The sequence below is a fragment of the Cetorhinus maximus genome, chromosome 16, assembly GCF_964194155.1.
Source record: "Cetorhinus maximus chromosome 16, sCetMax3.hap1.1, whole genome shotgun sequence".
Taxonomy (NCBI): domain Eukaryota; kingdom Metazoa; phylum Chordata; class Chondrichthyes; order Lamniformes; family Cetorhinidae; genus Cetorhinus; species Cetorhinus maximus.
This window is the reverse complement of record NC_135894.1, coordinates 33,962,147-33,983,465: the sequence shown is the minus strand read 5'-3', so window position 1 is coordinate 33,983,465 and position 21,319 is coordinate 33,962,147. Positions and strand designations below refer to the sequence as shown.

Here is a 21,319-nt window from a genome sequence, read left to right as displayed (position 1 = left end):
GGACTCACGCTTACAGTTACAGAGTACAATATCTATCCTGTCATTATACTGTCATCTGCCACTGCTACTTTCCTATTTCCTCCCCCGACTTGGATGGCTCCCTGTACCATGGTGCCATGGTCAGTTCTCTCATCCTCCCTGCAGTCCCCACGCTCATCCACACAGCTTGCAAAAGCCTCGTAACTGTTGGACAATTGCAGGGGCCAAGTCTCCTCGAACACTGCCCCCTGAGTCCCCATACCTGCCTCACCTGCAGTCCTACCCTTCTGTCCCTGATCACAGACCAAATCTGAATTATCTAATCAGAGGGGTATGACCTCCTCCTGGAGCAAAGTGTCCAGGAAACTTTCCCCTTCCCTGACGGGGTGCAATGTCTGCAGCTCGAACTCCAGCTCCTTAAATCGGATCCAAAGTTCCTTGAGCTGCAAACATTGATTGAGTTTGCATATCCTATTCATTGAGAGCATCAGTTAGAAGCAATTCAAAGCCTGTTTCTGATGCCTAAGCCTGCCAATTTATAATGAGATGATTACTCCATTGTTTTACCCATAGGGGCTCTCTCCACCAAATTAAAATATGACTGATGAAGTTACCTTAGCAAGTTCTACATGACTTCAAAAATTGCACAGTGGAAAGGTATTTAAAAATGCTTTCAGCTGCTGAAAATATTTTTTGTCTCCAAATTACAGGTAACTAACCACTCAAAAAGCCATAATTACTTACTGACCAAAATTAGAATATAAACAAGAATGTCAGTCAATAGAGGCCATCATTCTTCCCATTCCCTAAACTCAGAGCTGTTCTGTCTTTTGGTGTGAAGAATCAATGCAAATGGACAACAGTACACAACTTGGTAAACTGTGCAAACGAGCATTTGATTGAAAAAAAAGTGGATAAAATTGTCATTCTACTGATTCTCAATCACAAAGTGATCCCCTCCCCCCTCAGTTTTACAATGCTATCTGCTTTTTGCTGCCTCTCACACTTTTATTGCCAACATCATTTGTTCAGCAAATAACATTTCAGTTCCAGAAACCTGTCGTTGTCGACATCCGTTTCAGATATGAATGGCTCGAGAATGTTCTGATACTGCTTTTGATATAGAGGCCCATAAAAGGAAGTGGTAATTTTTTGAGGGGATAATTCTGGGGCAATTGGAACAAATGGACACAAAATTGACTGGCAGGAAAGTACCAGCTGGTCTATCAAGCCTGGCCCACGTCATGACCTTTTTTTCTTTCATGAGACGTAAGTGTCATTGGAAAGGCCAACATCCATTATTCATCCTAACTGCCCTTGAAAGGTGGTAGTGAGCCACCTTCTTGAACTGCTGCAGTACGGTTAGGCAGGGAGTTCCAGGATTTTGGCCCAGCAACACTGAAAGAATGGTAATATAGTTCCAATTGCAATTAGGGATGGGCAATAAATGCTGGCTTAACCAGCAATACCCACTTCCCACAAATGGATAAAAAATAGAGTAAACAAATTCAGAATGGTGTATGGCTTGGAGGAGAACTTGCAGGTGATGTTCCCACACACCTCCTGCCCTTGTGACCCTGCCACTTAGAAGGACACGTTTGGAAGGTGTGTTGAAGGAGCCTCGGCAAGTTGTTGCTGTGCATCTTGTATATGGTACACACTGCTGCTGCTGTGCACCTGTGGTGAAAGGAGTGAATTTTACAGTGGTGGATGGGGTACTGACTAAATGGGCTGCTTTGTCCTGGGTGGTGTAAAGGTTCTTGGGTTGTTGGAGTTGCACTCATCCAAGAAACATTCCTGACTCGTGCATTGTATCTGGCAGACAGATTTTGGGGAGTCAGGAAATGGGTTACTCACCATAGAATTCACAGCCTTTGACCTGCTCATAGTATTTATATAGTTGGTCCAATTAATTTTATGGTCAATGGTAACCCTAGGACATTGATGGCAGGGAAGATCAGTGAGGGTAATGGTGTTTAGCATCAAGGGGAGATGCTTAGATTTTCTCTTTTTGGGGATGGTCATTGCCTGGCACAAATGTTACTTGTCAGCTAAGGACTGAATGTTGTCAAGGCCTTGCTGCTTGTGGAAATAGACTGCTTCATTATCTGAGGAATTGCCTAATATACTGAACATGGGCATCTACTGCATTCATCATTGAACATCCCCACTTCTGACCTTATGATGGAGGGAAGATCATTGATGAAGCAGCTGAAGATGATTGGACCTGGGGCACTACCCTGAGGAGCCCTTGTAGTGGTGTCCTGGGATTGAGTTGATTTTCCTCCAACAACAACTATCTTCCTTTGTGATGGGTATGACTCCAACTAGTGTAGAAGTTTCCCCCAATTCCCATTGACTTCAACTTAGAGTTCCTTGATGCCACACTTGGTCATATGCAGCCTTAATGTCAAGGGCAGTCACTTTCACCTAATCTCTGGAATTCAGATCTTTTTGTCCATGTTTGGACCAAGGTTGAACTGAAGTCTAGAGCAGAGTGGCCCTGGTCTGCCAGAGAGCTTGTTGTCATTGTCAAGAAACATGGAGAAGTCCAGCTCCAATTTGGCACAGAGCTTAGAGCCCATCCAACCAGCATGGAAGTGCTAGCAAACTCCAATGATAGCTCTTGGAGTTATAATTGTTGTAATGCAGCATCTGATAGCCAATATTTCACCTCCCATTGCAGCACAGGCAAAAGTCACCCAATTCTGCAGTGGAAACTCAGACGAAAGTCATGAGAGCTCTTCTAGTTGCTTATACCCCCAAGGTTGCTTAAACTCCCAAGGTTGCTCCTTAGCTAAACTTCCAAAAAAACAATTCTTCCTGTTAATTGGTCAATTCTGATACCATCTTCAAGATTAAATAACCTGATAACACACTCCTATCAAGGCATATACAATAACTGGCCATATAACATATCATCAGCATATTTCAGTGCCTCCAGGAAGGAAAGGGAGAAAAATGGAAACAGAAGATATTGTTACAGACACTGCTGAGGTTATTGTTATTGTACCCAAGATATAACATTGTAATATTTGGAAGAGTGAGTTTATCTAGCTATAACTAGACTTCAGAATCTCGTTTGACATTTAGATAAATACAAAGGGTTGAACATGACAAAGTATGCGTGACAAATCCAGTTGGCATACTTACTGCTGCTAAAGAACTAGAAATGATTAACAATCTGCAATATAAAAGTTATAAAATATTAAAACTCAAAGCAGAGTTATGGAGATTGTAAAAAGTGCAATGTGGATTGATATCAGAGTTGGCATAGATTCAATAAATAACTTTTGCAGCACAAAGGATAAAGCAATATAAATTGTGTAGACGTCACAGTTGTGACTATACGGAAGTTATTGCATAATATATGCTGCAAAACATAGGTTTTGCTCCTGGTTTTGCAGGATCTTATAGGTTAAAGGAAGTTAAGCCCAGGCATTTCTTACATAAAGGAACGATATTTCTGTTATAAAGCAAAACAGGCAAACCATAAAAGTATATTTCTGCTGGAACTTTACAATAAAGATGTTACTTCTAGATTCATGTCTGCAATATGTTGAGTTCTACACAATGTGGGGTAGATCCAATCCAATGTTGACAATTTCTTGCTGTTTCTGTAGCAATGATTTTTTTAATAAAACAGGGTGAGGGTGCTAGCCTCATGCCCAACCCTCCTCCTTTATCAAACCAGCATGGTACTGGCTTTGGTGGAGTCCTGCATGGGACCGGAGGAACTAAGTCTAAGTAATTTGACAGAAAGACAATTGCAATGCCCTTAACTCAGTCTCTTGACTGCTGAAATCCTAGCCCCTCCAATGATCTTGCTATTGGCAGCCAATCCTTCGACCCCCATAAGTTATACCTTGTCCAAAACTTTGCTGCATTTATACTGCCTACACAAAGCACATTCACTCATGACCCCAATTGTCTCTACAATAGCTCCCCATCCTCACTGCTGTTTGTGGTTTCTTTGGGGGCTCTGCTGATATTCCACCAAAGTTACAGTAGATCAGGAGAACCTACACTGAAATTCATGGCTTTTGTTACCAGTGATTTTTTTGGCTGAGTAACATCAAATCATTGCTGGAAATATGTGACTCTCCACATTTGTACACTAAATACTTAGCTTTAGAACTGTAAATCCATGTATAGCAAAGGATAAATATCAAACATGTACCTGGAATCTCTGTACAGGTTCTCCTAGCTTCTGTTTTATTTGGTGGAGGGTTCTCCATGCCTGGAGAAATGGCAGAAAAAACTACAAGTGGCCTTCAAGGTGTTTCACTTGGGTTTCTGCTGAAGTTACAGCAGGAGATTAGGAGAACCTCATGCAAGTTCTCATTACACCAGCAGAAAGCAGAGCACCTATTGAATACAACATTTACCCAGTGTGTAGGCTTGATCAAAGGATCCACACATGACTGCTTAGCAACCATATGCCACTATTTATTCCGCCTTTGTGAAGCTCAATCCTGGGAGCCACATTTATGGAACTTTTTGGCTATACTCAGCCAATGACATTATTCCATAAAATTGAGATATTTTAAGTTATTAGCAACATTCTGCTGCCACTGTGCCAATTCTGTTGGATGTAACAGTGCCTTAAAAGCACTTCTGGTAACTCTGGTGAAAATGCTGCAAACTAGCCCAAGCCAAGATATACAAGTCCCAACTAAAGTTGGAGTTTCCAAAGGCCTTGACTGTGGGCAAAACATTTACCCACCCCAAAGAAGTGCACTGATGCATGTGGATTGAGCTGGGGCAGAGATTCCCATGCTGGGATTTCCTACTTCCCTGGTCGCTCAGGGACCTAAAGCTTCTTTTGCAGTCAGTACACCAAGAAAAGAAGAGACATACCAGGCTCTTCAATGGTGGAAATGGGTCATTAATATATATCAAAAAGAGCAGTGATCCCAATGCTGACCCCTGGGGACACCATTGCACATTTCCCTCTAATCTGAAAAACAACCATTCACCCCTAATCTTTGCTTTGTCCCTTAGACAGTTTTCTATCTCTTTAATCCCGTAGGCTTCAATTTTCCTAACAAGTCTATTATGTTATTATAGAACACGTTTTGAAAGTCAGTGTACACAGACATAATAACCTAATCCGCCCTCTTTAATACTTTAAAAAGTATATTTTGTACCTTCTATGTTTCTGGCTTCTTAACATCTGGCAGGCTCAATGGTTGGCTAACCTGAATCCACTGAGGAAACTAAGTATTGTGGGGGAAGTAATGGAAACTTGATGTTGCACAATGGGATCAGCACAAATATGAATATTTACTTTACATGAATATCTACTTTACATTCCCCCAAGCTGACTGTGAACTGGTTCATGTTTCAACCATGAGCTGCAGTTTAACATTCTCAAACTTCTGAATTTAGGATGGACTAGGTTACAGAGAGTACAGCCACAGTTACTTTCAACTAACATAGAAACATTAACATTTTATGTTACAGGAGGAGACCCAAGACTTTCAGTCTTTTCATTTGGTTAACTGCATGAATAATGAGAAGTTTCTTCTAATTCATGAATATAAGTTGTATCCAAAATGATTCTGGGGTAATGCTGGGGCCCTTAATCTTTCCATGTGACAAAACTCACCTATTCTAAGGAGTGATACAGCATTGAGATAGTTACATATTTTGTAACTTCTGTTGTCATGATCATGTTGTCTGGTATCATGATCTGACTAGATGATTCATTTAACCCCTGATGTATGTACAATTATAAAATGGTGGTAGCATTTCCTCCAGTCAAATTTCAGTGTTGGTTCAGGTTCTCTCTTTCTGAGCAGGTCCTGATACTTACTGTTCTTCTGGTCTTGTTTTTCATCTGATCTTATCTACTTTTGCACATTTTCCTCTGAACTGGCCTTTATGCTCTGTGCCTCCTCTCCAGTGTTGTCACAATTTTCCTAGCTATTCAGTCCATTTTAGCAGAAATGAGGAGGTGGAGTGGGGGTGGTGGTGGGGTGGCGGTGGGGTGGCACTTGAGGGGAAAAAATGAGCTTGGGTTATTATTTTGTCACTCCCATCCTTGGGATATCCACAAATGCTTTACAACCAATTAATAATTTTGGAAATATGTTTTCTGTTATAAATGCAGCAACCAAATTGAGAACAGAGAGTCTTACAAACAGCAATATGATGAATATATGGCCAGTTAATCAGTTTTTGGTGTTGGTCAGTGAATAAAATATTCCTTGCTTTTCTTCAAAAAGTGTTATACCATCTTTTACCTCAATCGAGCAGAATCACAGAATTAGCGTCTCACTCAGAAGGCGGCAACTCTTGACAAATATAGCACTTCCTCACTACTGTACTGAAGTGTCAGCCTAGATTATATGCTCAAATCCTGAAGGAGGGCTTGAAACCAAAACCCTCTAGCAGAAGCAGGCGAACCATAACTTGAGCCAAGTCTAAACAAGGGTTATTTTTAAAATTTAATATAAGGTTGCAATAATTGGGAAAAAAATCCTTGGTTTCTCACAGGTGCTTCTTTTAAAAACTACTTTCAATTTTTTTCCTATTTATTGGTTAAAAGTGCTTGATTAGCTCAAACAGCCACTTAATCAATATGTTACCAACCATGATTTCTTTTCACCCACAGGTGTGGTGCTTTGGACTTGTATCACTTAAGAGAAAACTTCCAGGTGTAGCATGTCAGGCAGGGATTAAATAGAAAAAAATAATAAAAGTTAGTATTCTAAAGGATATTTACAGTAACTCAGAGCCTTAGATTATTCAGAAATGTATTTTATGAACTGAAACTCAAATTATGTACAGAAATGTTATCACATATCACCAGATTGGGTAGCTTCTAACAATGTCAGCAAATGCAGTTTAAGATAACATTTTCATGAAATTTCTATAGTTTTGACTAATACGGTGAATTATAAAGATGTATCAGTGCATTTATTTTGGATGTGTTTCTCAGAGATTAAATACATTCTTAAAATTAAAAAAAAGTTGACCTTTTGGAAAATGTCAGCCATAAGGGTCAACTAATAATGTCTGATTATTTTGTTTAGGAATAAAATAACATAAAACACCATCCTGAGCCAAGCCACTAGATGGAGTGCTATTCTGATTCAATCATTTCACTATCAGGAGAGGGAAGGGGGAAGGTAAATCTAACATTATTCTAGTTGCCTGAATGGAACTATACCTCAAGTCACCTTTTTCTTTCACTTTAAGAACCTTATAAATCTTGGGTGGAGCAGCCACCTGGAATTTTAATCCAAATATGACAAAGAAAAGGGGTGTTAATCATTACCTGTGAAGAATCAGTTGGATGAGATAAATAGATATTTTAAGTGAAGACTCCATGATATGTATTAGTTAACTCTGAATACTTCATTTACAGGTTATATAATAAATTGAATATATTCTAAACATATATTCCTTCTGCAATTTGCGTACTTTAAAGTCTAAACTTGGCATCACCTAATGATTATTTATCTAATCTCTTTGCCTTCTTGGTATACTTGACTGAGAGTCAGAATTTGTGGGTTTAATAGGTTAACACTCTAGTGCAGTACTGAGGGAGTGCTGCACCTGGCATTCAAATGAGTTGTTAAACCAAGGATCCATCTGCCCTCTCAGGTGGATGCAAAGGATCTCTAGGCAGTATTTGAAGAGGAGTTCTCTCCAGTGTCTTGGCCAACATTTATCCCTCAACCAACATCACTAAACTAGTTGCCTAATGATTTATGACATTGTTGTTTGTGGGAGTTTGCGGAGTGCAAATTGGCTGCCATTACCTACATTATAACAGCAACTTCAAAAAGTATCTTATTGGCAGTAAAGCGCTTCGAGACATCCTGAAAGCAATACAAATGCAAGATTCATTTGTTCGATTCTTATCAACATTAGTTCTATCCTGCGCTACAAACCTTGGATCTTGTTCATTTCTCAGTTTAAAAAAAAGCTTGTAAATTTTTCCTATTAGTGCACAGTGATTGTGCACAGTGATTGTGGTGCATTTCATAGAAAACAGATGCCCTCCAATTATATACGCAGAAATCATTTTATAGAGAATTTAATTACTTCAACCAGTCTCCTGGTGGTGACTGAGTGGGCTGGATCTAACGGGTGCTGGGGACCCTGCCCCCTCAAGAGAAATGGATGGAGAGCATGCTTGCTCTGTCAGGGCACCCACAGGCATTTAACAGCCATCAAGCTGTTATTTGGCTTAAGGCCAGACTTCCACTTCCATCTGGGCAGGAAGATCTGCCTCAGAGTTGCCCACCAATCAAATGACTGGCAGCCTCTCTGGTCCAGCAACACCATTAGGAGATGTGGCCACTGCTGGAATTGCAGCCAGTCCCCAATGCCAAGGAGACATGGGGCTAGAGTTAAAAGTGAGGTGGAGGAGTTTCAGCTGGGCCAGGCTGGAGATCTCTGATGAGAGGGTGATGGTCTGGGGGCAGGGGAAATGGGCTGGGGCAAGACCTGTGGGGTGTCCTCTGATGAGCCCAGGAGACCTGTTAAAAGGACCCCACCCCACCCAACTTGTCCAGCACCAGCCAATGCAGCATGGATGCTTGGCATGGACCACTGCTGCCGCAGGTTAAATCCCAGCGGCAGTGGCATCAGACCCTTAAGTGGCCATAATTGGGCCTCCCAACACCCCCCCCGCCACTGGTAAAATTGCAGCAGGCACAGGTAGATGCTGGGCATGGCACCCATGGCAGTTTATGGCCACCTCCACCTGCAAACTTGCTGACAGCAGCTGTAAATTCCAGCTCAGTGTTACTAGATTTTATTATCACAATTGATTACCTAAGAAACAAGAGCAGGAATAGACCATATGACCCATGGAGTCTGCTGCACCATTCAATAAGATCATGACTGAAATTTTACATTAAATGCTCTTTCCCACCATATCCTGTGATTTTCTTAGTACCCAAAAATCTACTGATCTCAGTCTTGAATATACTCAATGACTGAGCATCCAGACACCCCTGGATTCAAGAATCCCAAAGGTTCAAAACCTTGGTGAAAAAAAACTCAGTACTAAATGGCCAATCCCTTATCCTGAGACCATGATCCCTAGTTCTAGACTCCCCAGCCAGGGGAAACAGTCTCTCACCACCAAACCCAGTAAGAATTTTATACCTCTTTGTCTTCTAAGCTCAAGAATATAGGCCCATTCTACTCATTCTCTCCTCATAGGAGAGTCCTCTCATCCAGGGGTCAATCTAGTCAACCTTTGTTGCACCCCTTCTAAGGTAAGTAGATACTTCCTTAGGCAAGGATACCAAAATATACACGGTTCTCCAAGTGTGGTCTCACCAAAGCCCTGTATGATTGCAACTAGACTTCCTTTAATTTGTACTTTGACAAGAACAATACCAGAAATGCAAGAGAACAAATTGAGAAAGGGTGGACAGGTTGCGTCTCTTTTCTCTTGTAAAAAGAATGCCAAGACGTGGCCTAGAGGTCTTTAAAAATTATGGAAGGTTTGGATACAGTGGATCCTGAGACAGCAGACAGAGAGACAATGTTTCCTATTGTGGGGAAGAGCATAACGAGAGGTCATCAATATAAGATAGTCACCAAGGAATTCAAAAGAAACTTCTTTACCCAAAGAGTGGTGAGAACTTGGAACTCACTATCACAGGGAGTAGTTGAAAAAAAGTAGTATAGGGGAGGCTAGGCAAGCATATGAGAGAGAAGCAAAAGAGGGTTACATTGATAGATTTAGATGAAGAAAGATGGGAAGAGGCTCTAGTGGAGCATAAATGCCAGCAGGGACCACTTGGGTTGAATGCCTATTTCTCATCTGTAATATGTAGACCAAGTCCCTCGTTATAAGGCTAACATTCCATTTGCCATCCTAATTGCTTGCTGTACCTGCATGCTAACTTTGTGATTCATGTAAAAGGACACTCAAATCCCTCTGAATAACATTTACTGCTCTTTCACCATTTAAAAAAAAAATCTGCTTTTCTCATCTTCCTACCAAAGCATTTTCCCTACCACTGACGTCAGGCTAACTGCCTCATCATTCCTGTTTTCTCACTCCGTCCTCTCTTGAATGGGATGATTCTAGAATCTGGGCAATTCTGAAAGATCAAAAGCATCCACAATCTCTTCAGCTACTTATTTTAAAATCCTAGGTTTTAAATTACCTATATTCACTACTACATGTATTCCACAAAACTCTCCTCAGACTGTATCCTGAACTATAGTTGAACTAATATTTCTGTAATTTCATAATACAAATCTGATGTGAAACTAACTGCAAACCTCTGCTAAATAAAACAATCATTGAGTGTTTGCTGCAGCTGAACTGGAACTCAATTTCAAAAAAAAGAACGGCACAGTTAAGAGATTCAGTCAATACACAGACAGATTAAACATTTCACGACTGGAGGAAATTCCATTCGTCACTGTGGTGCATTCCAGGCTCTAGATTGCTAAATAAGGCAAGATTAGTGTTTCAGTTTTCACTTTAAAAGGCAGTAATTTTATTGTACTGAAAATTAATTTTTAATATTTCAAATAAAAATTGTTGATAACCAAACTTAACTCAAGTTTCACCATTTTCTTAAATCTGGTGTTTTGGATTTCTGGGAGCCAGACAACAAGGTGTGTCATCTCAGATTCAAAATCCATAACTTTGGCTAGGGCACAACACAAGGATTTTTTTTTCTGCTAAAATTACCAAATAATGATGAGGAAGTATCCATGCACTCTTGTTGCCATCTTGTGTAATGAACCCACAAATAAGGAATTTTTTGAATGGATATTAACAATAAAAATGTTACGGTTATGATTAACATTTCAAGTTGACCAATAAACCAAAATAGTTATTTTATTAGTGAACTGAGAGATTGAAATTCATATTAATAGGTTGGGTCTTTTTTATAAATTCGTTCCTAAAAAAAATACAAGCTGTTCGCAGAAAGATTGCATAGGATTACATAGGATATATGGCACAGAAACAGGCCATTCAGCCCATCAACAATATCCCAGAGTTCCTCTACTTAAGCCTCCTCCCATCTTTCCTCATTTAACTTGTTACAATCTGGTTAGGGACCAGTAACTTTTTGTTTAACATAGACAAATTTTGAAATCCCAGTTACCCACTAGGAAAATAAAACCACAAGATTCCACCGTTTAAAAACAAAAAATAAATTTCACTATACAAAGTCAGAAAAGTAAAACAATATCTATCTTACAATCTAACATTCAGAATTAACATAACGTAAATGACCTGACAGGCATACAAGCAAACTTTGGTTGAACACAGAACACTGCACATAAATGGCAGATTTCTCAGCAACCCACCTAGACTTCAGTGACAACTGAGTCACAAGATCTCATTAAAACTCTACATCCCTCAAGTAATTTTAATTCTTCACTTTAGAGACCTAGCCTCTGAATTCCTTCAAAAGCCGCTCCGACTCAGACTGCTTCAAAACTACTCACCTCCTGATGGTTCAATCTCACCTCCTGAGACAGTGTTCCACAGGATTCACAAAGCTGCACTCCTGCCTCTAATTACCAGCACAATTCCAACTCTTTTGCAAACTGATAGCTTCACTAAACTGGTACTGCCCCTGGGATTATCCAAACTCCAGCCTCCCGACTGCACTGAGCTATAAATGGCTCCCAGGGCTTCTGAACCCTAACTGCCTGGCATGGAATCAGTGACCTTCCACAGCCTTCTCAGTTCCCCAGGACTTCTGAGCCCCAGCTGCACTGAACAGTACCCAAGGCTTCTGAGCTGCAAAGACATGAGGTCCAAACTGCAACTCTCAGCTACACCAAAGGGCTCAGAAAAGCCATGGGAGCTGTAACGGCTTGAAGCCTGCTAACAGCAGCACTTTTCTGGTATAGTGTCTCTTCTGCTTTTGCAGAACACTCCCTTCCTAGCCACCAGATAAATTGAAACCAGAACCTTCTTAAGCTCCAACCATCTCCATGATGACATAGCCTTTCAGGGTTCACTGAATGCTTTAAAAAAAAAATTAGCTCTAACTCCCATAACAAAACATCTCTCTGGATTACTCTTCTATGCAAGTAGTGTAGACATCACGTCCCCAGTTCTCCAGCTAAGTAAGCCCACTTGCTGTTGTACAGCTCCATCTCTTCTACTCGGACTCTATTAAACAAACATGGGTAACCTTCTAAGCTGCTATTTTCTTTTAGGTGTTCTGGCAATCTCTAAAGCCCAGTATTTTAATTACCTTATCTTCATATCAATAATATTCCCAGAACAAAACATTACCTCTAAAATATTAACATGAACTAGATGTTGGTAACAAACTGTACCAGCACATTTCCTTCTCCCTCATGTGCTTATCTATCTTCTCCTTAAGTGTGTCTGTGCTATTAGCTTCACAATTCCCTGTGGTAGCAAGTTGTACATTCTCACCACTCTGGTGGGTAACGAAGTTTCTCCTGAATTGCCCATTTGATTTCTTGCTGACTATCTTATTTTGGTGGTCTCTGGTTTTGCTCTCCCTCACAAGTAGAAACATTTCCTATGTCTACTCTATTAAAACCTTTTATAAATTTAAAGACCTCGATTAGGTCATACCTCAGCCTTCCCTTTTTGAGAAAAGAGACAGTCTGGTAACCCTTTCCAAATGGAAATGCCCCCACATTTCTGGTTCATCATTTTTGGCATCCTCTCCTATGCCTTTCTTTTATATAATGTTTCAACCAGAATTATAAGTAGCACTCATAAGTATGGTGTAGCCAAGGTTCAATAGAAATTTAGCATAAATACTTTTCAATTCTGTCACCTTAGAAAGAACCCCCAGTGCTGGGTTTTCCTTGTTAAATCTGTGTTGCTACTTTTAGCGATTTGTGTACTTATACTCGCAGATCCCCTTGCACTTCTACCTCATTCAGGTTCTTACTTTGAGAAATTTACAACCTCTTCATTTTTCTTGCTAAAATGTAATACCTCATTTATCCATGTTGAAATTTATTTACCAACTATATGCCCATTCCACAAAGTTTGGTAATATATGCTTGTAATTTGTTGCAGTCCTCAGAATTGGCCATCACTCCTCAACTTGATGTCATTAGCAAATATAGAAATTGTTTTCTTGACTTCAAGGTCTAAATTAATATAAATTGTAAACAATAGTGGTACTGAGCCTTGCAGGACACCACTTCCTGCCTCTGTAAACCACTACACTTGACCACCTGCACGGCGCTGTCTGTCTTGCTGCTAGCTAGCTATTCAGTCTGCTACTTGTCCTCCAACTCCACATTCTCTAACCTTATTATGTTGCACCTTATCGAAGGCCTTTTGAAATTCTAGTTAAATTACATCTATTGCTTTGATTACCTCTTCTAAAAATTCACCGAGGTTGGTCAAGACATACTTTCCCTTTTTAAATCCATGCCTACTATTCATTATTATATTTTTGGTTTCTTGATGTTCCTCTATTCTCTCCATTAGGGATGGCCATTATTTTTCCTACCACTGGCATTAAGTCGACTGCTCAATAATTCCCTGGATATGCTCTATCGCCCTTGTTAAATATTGGTATAACGCACTGACCTCTACCACGCGGATGCTGAGCGTCAACTCGCAGACACTTCCTCCTACCTCTCCCTGGACCATGACCCCACCACTGAACATCAAGCCATTGTTTCCAGGACTGTCACTGACCTCATCTCCTCTGGAGATCTTCCTCCCACAGCTTCCAACCTGATAGTCGCCCAACCTCGGACGGCCCGCTTCTACCTCCTACCCAAAACCCACAAACAGAACTGTCCTGGCAGACCGATCATGTCAGCCTGTTCCTGCCCCATGGAACGCATTTCTCATTATCTTGACTCCCTTCTCTCTCCCCTTGTCCAGTCCCTTCCCACCTACATCCGTGATTCCTCTGACACCTTACGTCACATCAACAATTTCCAGTTCCCTGGCCCCAACTGCTTCCTCTTCACCATGGACATCCAATCCCTCTACACCTCCATCCCCCACCAGGATGGTCTGAGGGCCCTTAGCTTCTTCCTTGAACAGAGGCCCGAACAATCCCTATCCACCACTACTCTCCTCCGTCTGGCTGAACTTGTTCTCACACTGAACAATTTCTCCTTTAACTCCTCTCACTTCCTCCAAATAAAAGGTGTGGCTATGGGTACCCGCATGGGCCCCAGCTATGCCTGCCTCTTTATGGGGTATGTGGAACATTCCTTGTTCCAGTCTTACTCCGGCCCCCTCCCACAACTCTTTCTCCGGTACATCGATGATTACTTCGGTGCTGCTTCATGCTCTCGTCTGGACCTGGAAAAATTTATTAATTTTGCTTCCAATCTCCACCCCTCCATCACTTTCACATGGTCCATCTCTGACACTTCCCTTCCCTTCCTTGACCTCTCTGTCTCAATTTCTGGTGATAGACTGTCCACCAATATCCATTACAAGCCTACCGACTCCCACAGCTACCTCGACTACAGCTCCTCACACCCTGCTTCCTGTAAGGACTCCATCCCATTCTCTCAGCTCCTTCACCTCCGTTGCATCTGTTCTGATGATGCTACCTTCAAAAACAGTTCCTCTGACATGTCCTCCTCCTTCCTTAACTGAGGTTTTCCACCCACGGTCGTTGACAGGGCCCTCAACCGTGTCTGGCCCATCTCCCGCGCATCCGCCCTCACGCCTTCTCCTCCCTCCCAGAAACACGATAGGGACCCCTTGTCCTCACTTATCACCCCACCAGCCTCCGCATTCAAAGGATCATCCTCCGCCATTTCCGCCAACTCCAGCATGATGCCACCACCAAACACATCTTCCCTTCACCCCCCCGCCGGCGGCATTCTGTAGGGATTGTTCCCTCCGGGACACCCTGGTCCACTCCTCCATCACCCCCTACTCCTCAACCCCCACCTATGGCACCTCCCCATGCCCACGCAAAAGATGCAACACCTGCCCCTTCACTTCCTCTCTCCTCACCATCGAAGGGTCCAAACACTCCTTTCAAGTGAAGCAGCATTTCACTTGCATTTCCCCTAACTTAGTCTACTGCATTCGTTGCTCCCAATGCGGTCTCCTCTACATTGGAGAGACCAAACGTAAACTGGGCGACCGCTTTGCAGAACACCTGCGGTCTGTCCGCAAGAAAGACTCAAACCTCCCTGTCGCTTGCCATTTTAAACACTCCACCCTGCTCTCTTGCCCACATGTCTGTCCTTGGCTTGCTGCATTGTTCCAGTGAAGCCCAACGCAAACTGGAGGAACAGCACCTCATCTTCCGACTAGGCACTTTACAGCCTTCCGGACTGAATATTGAATTCAACAACTTTAGATCTTGAACTCCCTCCTCCATCCTCACCCCCTTTCCGTTTCTTCCCCCTCCCTTTTGTTTTTTCCAATAATTTATATAGATTTTTCTTTTCCCACCTATTTCCATTATTTTTAAATCTATACCTTTAACGCCTTGTTAGTCTTTCCACCCCACCCCCACTAAAGCTGTACCTTGAGTGTCCTGCCATCTATTCTTAATTAGTACATTCGTTTAGATAATATCACCACCTTCAACACCTCTTTGTTCCTTTGTCTGTGACATCTTTTGATTATCTGTTCCTATCACTGCTTGCTTGTCCCTACAACCACCTCCACCCCTCCCGCCCTAACTTCTCCCCCCACCCCCCCACCCCCTTTAAACCAGCTTATATTTCACCCTCTCCTAATTTTACTCAGTTCTGTTGAAGGGTCATGAGGACTTGAAACGTCAACTCTTTTCTTCTCCGCCGATGCTGCCAGACCTGCTGAGTTTTTCCAGGTAATTCTGTTTTTGTATTGGTATAACATTAACCATCCGCCAGTCTTCTGGCACTACTTCTTTCTATAATGGATTATCAGCAGACTTAGAAGTGGTTTTAAGGAGGGTATTAAAGGAAGAAAGCGAAGTAGAGAGGCGGCGTGGTATAGGGATGGACTCTAGAACTTGAGGCCCAGGCAATTGAAGACACAGACACCAATGGTGGAGAAATTACAACTGGAAATGCACAAGAAGCCAGATTTAGAGCAGCGTGGATATTCAGAGTATTAGGTGAATGCAACAGATTTTTTTTTAATTAAAAAAAAGTGATTTTGACAAGGATTAACTTTGTTTATTTGAAAGGAAAGGGATGGTAAATAGTTAGTGTTACCTTTCAAGGACAGATAGGTAGAATTCAGGAGACAGTTTGCCTGAGGACACTGCCCCTGGTCTGTCCGGTTAAACAGATGTTATCTTTTTCTGCAGCCTCTTGGGCTGCATCCAGCCAGGATTGGTGGAGTGGGGATGTTGGGACACAGGAATAGGGAAAAGATAGTTATAGCTGTCAGAAAAGTCAGCATTGTAAACCCATTTCAGCTGTTAAGAAAGCTTCAAGAACTCATTAACAAAAAAATTATGGCAAATAAAACTGAATATATATTGGCAACAATTCAATGCATCTGTTTTATGATGGCTACAAAGACAATTTCTGTCATTACCATCTATGATGTTAGAATCATAGAATCATTATGCCCTCATGTTAAATGTTGATGGCAGGAGGTGAGCAGACACTTCTTGTACCACATATAAAAAAAGGGAAATTAAATCCAGGTAAAAGTCATCAAGGACACTGAAGAACATTTCACACTTAAAAACACTCTGGTTGCCACTATCCTAAACCAGATGGAACAGCTGGTCATGGTTTACATTATCTAGCCTCTTTAGAATGTTGATTGCTTATTTTAGGATTCTATGTCTCAATGAGGAATGTCCAATTTACATAATTCCTTCATTCTTTCAGTAGCTCCAATATTCTCTTTACACGCTGGTGACCAGTATTCCAAGTGTGGCAGCACCAATGATTCAAAATGGGAGACTTACTTCACAACTTGCCTCAAGCTCCAAAAATTACATTGCCAAAAATATTCAAAATCCTGGAATTCTCAGCACCTATTTCAGGATATAAAAGGGTACAAGCCAAAAACAAAAATACCTGGAAAAACTCAGCAGGTCTGACAGCATCTGCGGAGAGGAACACAGTTAACATTTCGAGTCCATATGACTTTTCAACAGAACTAAGGAAAAATAGAAACGAGGTGAAATATAAGCTGGTTTAAGGGGTGGGTGGGTGGGACAGGTAGCGCTTGATAGAGGGCCAGTGACAGGTGGAGATAACCAAAAGATGTCATAGACAGAAGAACATAGAGGTGTTGAAGCTGGTGATATTATCTAAGGAATGTGATAATAAAAAGGTACAGATAGACGGAGACAGTCACTGAGGAAGGAAATATGGCTGTGAAAGTAAACACCTTGTCAAACACCAGGAGAGAAATGGAAAGCAATGAAGGTGAACAAGGTGAAAGAGAGAGACGGAAATCCTGTTGGAGAGAAGAGCAATACTATAAAAGGGTACACCTGTTTTAAAACAAAAAAATCCTGAAAAGGAACCAGTTAACTTTAAACTTCTGCAAGAAAAGCCATCAGTTTCAATTTCAATTTTCAAGAAACAGTTCAACTAATTAGGCTCCCACAGTGATAAATTTGAGAAAAAGAAACTTGATTTTATTTTGTTCCGTTAGGTGGAAGGTTTGTCTGCTGGCCCTGTATAATGGCATTAGATCTCCAGAGGTATTACTCATGAGTCAGAAGGCCCACTTTTTTTAAAAAAGGTGTTTATGACATATAGCGGTTGGAATCAGGTTCACTCAAGTTGACCTATATTTTAATTAAAATGTTTTGTTGTAAAATAAAAACTGGTGCTGTAGATTGAATTTCACAACTCTCCATTATTGTGAAAACCATGATGGAGTGGCTTTTTGACCTCACTTTTGTCTTACCAGTTTTAAATTTGATGGTATGCTTGTCAGTGAGCGTTAGATATCTGGGCTTGGATTTTCAGCTGGCGTACATCTCTGGCAGAGCAGAACTTCTACATGCCCCAGAAATTCTCCCTTGCCTCTGTCGCCATTAGAGAGCCCAACCAGACTGGGGACGGATGGAGAGTTAGTGCACCAGGCTTCAGGAATGTGCTGCAACAAGAGGAAGTTTGGCTGCTGCTTGCTATGCTATTGCTGAGACCTTGCACAGCACTTAATGAGAGTATTAGAATAGGTGCCCTGACTATTCATTCAAGGCTTCCATTGCCAACTTTTGAATGCTGGGCACCAGAGTCCCACCGCTACAAACTCTACTACCCATTTTGTTAATTAACTGTCTATAATTGCTAGAATACTGAACTACTTATTTCTATTAAAATAGAAGAATGACTATAGAACAAAAACCTGCAATTATATAGCACCTTTCACATAGTAAACCACCCCAAAGTACATCACAAGAGCATTCAGATTCAACATCCATCCATGCCATAACACTACCAAAAGGTTTTCAAAAATCACAAACATCCTATGTCACCATGACAATGTGAAACCATTCCTCTATGTCCTTTTTGACCAATGGGCAGCATTTGATACAGCTGACCTCCTCTAAAGTCTCCCCATTGTATCTGGCTGGGTGGGACTGCAATAGCCTAGCTCCATTCTTACCTAGTCACAGAAACAAAAAAAAATCAGCACCTTTGCCTTCTGTTCCCCACACTTCTCTGGCATTCCTCAAAAATCTATCCTTTGTCTCATTCTCTCTCTCATTTACCTCGGCAACAGCATCCAAGAGCAGTGTCTGTTTCTGCATGTACGCTGATGGTTACTCCTAACCAGTTCAACCTACTGCCACATCTCAAACCCTCAAATGGCTCCAGATTGTCAGGCTGTTGTATAACATTTATAACTGGCAAGCAGAAAGTTCCTTTAACTAAATATTGGGAAGGCCAAAGTTATAAGTCATAATTTTAATCGGTTCTTTAGCGACAGGCTAGAAGGTAAGGCTGGCATAAAAGCACAGGTAGAAGTCAGGGCATATCCAACATCTTCCTGCCACCGTGCCATTTTTTCAGCAGTGGAAAAGCTGGCAAATTGGCCACCCATCCAGAGCCCAACTGAGCCACTTCCCACCTCAGTGGACATTTCACCCACATTGGGGAGACCCTCCAGTGAAACCTGGCTGCCTCAGAGGGGGCCTCCTTTTTGGGAACTCTATGGCCCATGGAGGAATCCTTCAGTGGCAATGGTCTGCCATGTGTCAACAGTGCAGCTTGTGCTTTGCATCTGCCCCCACCCCCCAATCCAAGTTGTTGGGCCTGCCTGCCTGGTCCTGGTGCACTCAATTCCACTTACCACTGTGAAGGCACTCTCTTAGCAGCTGCAGCCTTAGCACTGGCCAAAACTAGGAGTGGCATTGCTGAGCTGCCAGTCCTCTGATGGGGCAGACCATCATTCTTAAAAGTCTCACTTTTGGGGTCCCAGCAGCAGAACACAGTTGACATGACAAAATTCCGACGACAGTCTTCAGGCCCAGTCACAAACACCGTTCCCTCACGGACTCCATCCTTCTGCCTGACAGCTGACACTGAAGCGGACAATTCCAAACCTTACTGTAGAGGTCAAGGCGAGATTCTGCCAATGCATCCTGGCCATCACGAAGGCAAGCTATTTTCACCTTCACCACAGCTCTTCTACTGCTGAAATTACCATCCATGCCTTTGTCATCTCTGAACTTGACTATTCAATGTACTTCTCCTGGCTTTGCAGATTCTACCCTCTGTAAACTTGGTCAGCCTAAACTCAGTTGCCTCACAGCAACTCTCTTGCACCCATCACCCCAGTGATCACTGACCTAGATTGACTCCTACTCAGTAAACAGCTCTATTTTGAAATCCTAATTTTTGTCTTCAAATCCCTCCATGGCCTTTCCCCTCCTGGTCTCTGATCTCCAGCCCTATAACCCTCAATCTGCACTAATTCTGGCCTCTTAAGCATCCCAGATTTTAATCATTCCACCACTGGCAACAGCACCTTCAGCTTCTAAAGTCCTAGTTCTAAAATTCCATGCCAAACCTTGGTCTTTCCTTCCTCCTTTAAGATGGCCCTTAAGAATTACCTTTCAACCCACCCTTTGGGCATCTGCTTTAATATCTCATTTGGCTTGGTGTCAATTGTCTTTCATAGTACTTCTGTGAAGCACGTTCAGGCATTTTACTGCCTTAAAAGTGCAAATTTGAACAGATCTACACAAGATATTAGACAGGTGGTGCAAAACATTAGGTTTCAAAGGAGCACCTTAAAAAAGGAGAGCTGGAGATAGTGGCTTTGGGGGGGAATTGCAGAGTTTCGGATCGAACAGCTGAGTTATGGCCACCACTTGTGACAGTTAAATTCAGATGCAAATCCAGAAATCTGAAGTTGGTAAGGTTGGAGGAAATGTCAGAGATAGGGAACATGATGCTATGGAGGGATTTGAAAACAAGGATGGTCATTTTAAAAATCAAGGCGCTGCTAGACCAGGAGACAAATGTTAGTCAGCGAGCAAAGGTATGGTGGGTAAACCCAACTTGGTTAGGACACAGGCTGCAAATTTAGTGGAAACAGTGATAACCTGCTGTCTATGATGATCTAGCAAGAAGAGTTAATAGACTCAGCTTGGAGGTAGCCGGATTGAGGGTTTGAGGTGAATTCAAAGACACACTGTACTAGACACATTGGTGAGCTAGACCTGGGCATCATGTGCTTAGACCTAAGCTGGGCAGTAAACCTAGCTGATTCCTTAGGGAAGAGTCAAGACAAAGGGTTAAGCATTCATCTGGCTCTGTTGTTTATATACCAGGATGCCCAATTCTTTTGCATTATACCAATATGAATTTTCCAATTATTTTTGTAACCCTCAGACTGAAATTGCAAGTGGAATTTGCTTTGTGCTTGCACACAAGCAAGCTCTACATAGGACCTTTGCTGCCACAGGTGCAAACTATATTCAAACCAAAGACAGAGGGTTATTGAAAGCATCAGTTTTAACCTACTATGACCCACACCACATGTTATAGTTGTGACTCCAGGCCTTTTATGTAAACATTGAAAGGGGAAATCTCTTCAGAAATGGATATTAAAAATTTCACCCTCTTGAACCAACATTTTTTTTAAAAAAAAAGGGAAAGATCTAGGTCAATCATGACAGGTCAATGCATTTCTCCAAAGGCCAACCTGAAGTCAGTAACATACTACTAGGGATTGGTCCAATAATCTTTCTAGGTTCAGTAATCTTAGCTTTACTTCTATTTTGCTATACAGCATTGTGTATAGGTCAGTGTGCAAATAAGCATTATACTGCAATAAAATAAAAAGCATCAAGCTGTAAATTTTTTTTTTTAAAACCCTGGACAATTGGCTTCAAATTTCCTATCCATTCGTGTATTAGATGATCATCTGCATTTATACTCTGCCTTTCATATAGTAAAGCATCAAGGCATGACACCTAGCCAAAAG

At 41.7% G+C, this 21,319-nt stretch overlaps 1 protein-coding gene across 1 annotated transcript in view; it reads right to left on the bottom strand.

The window, feature by feature from the left end:
* The window catches only part of tent5c (terminal nucleotidyltransferase 5C), a 128,337-nt gene that overhangs the window by 74,351 nt on the left and 32,667 nt on the right, over nt 1-21,319 (bottom strand). The gene's annotated exons all lie outside the window — the stretch shown is intronic.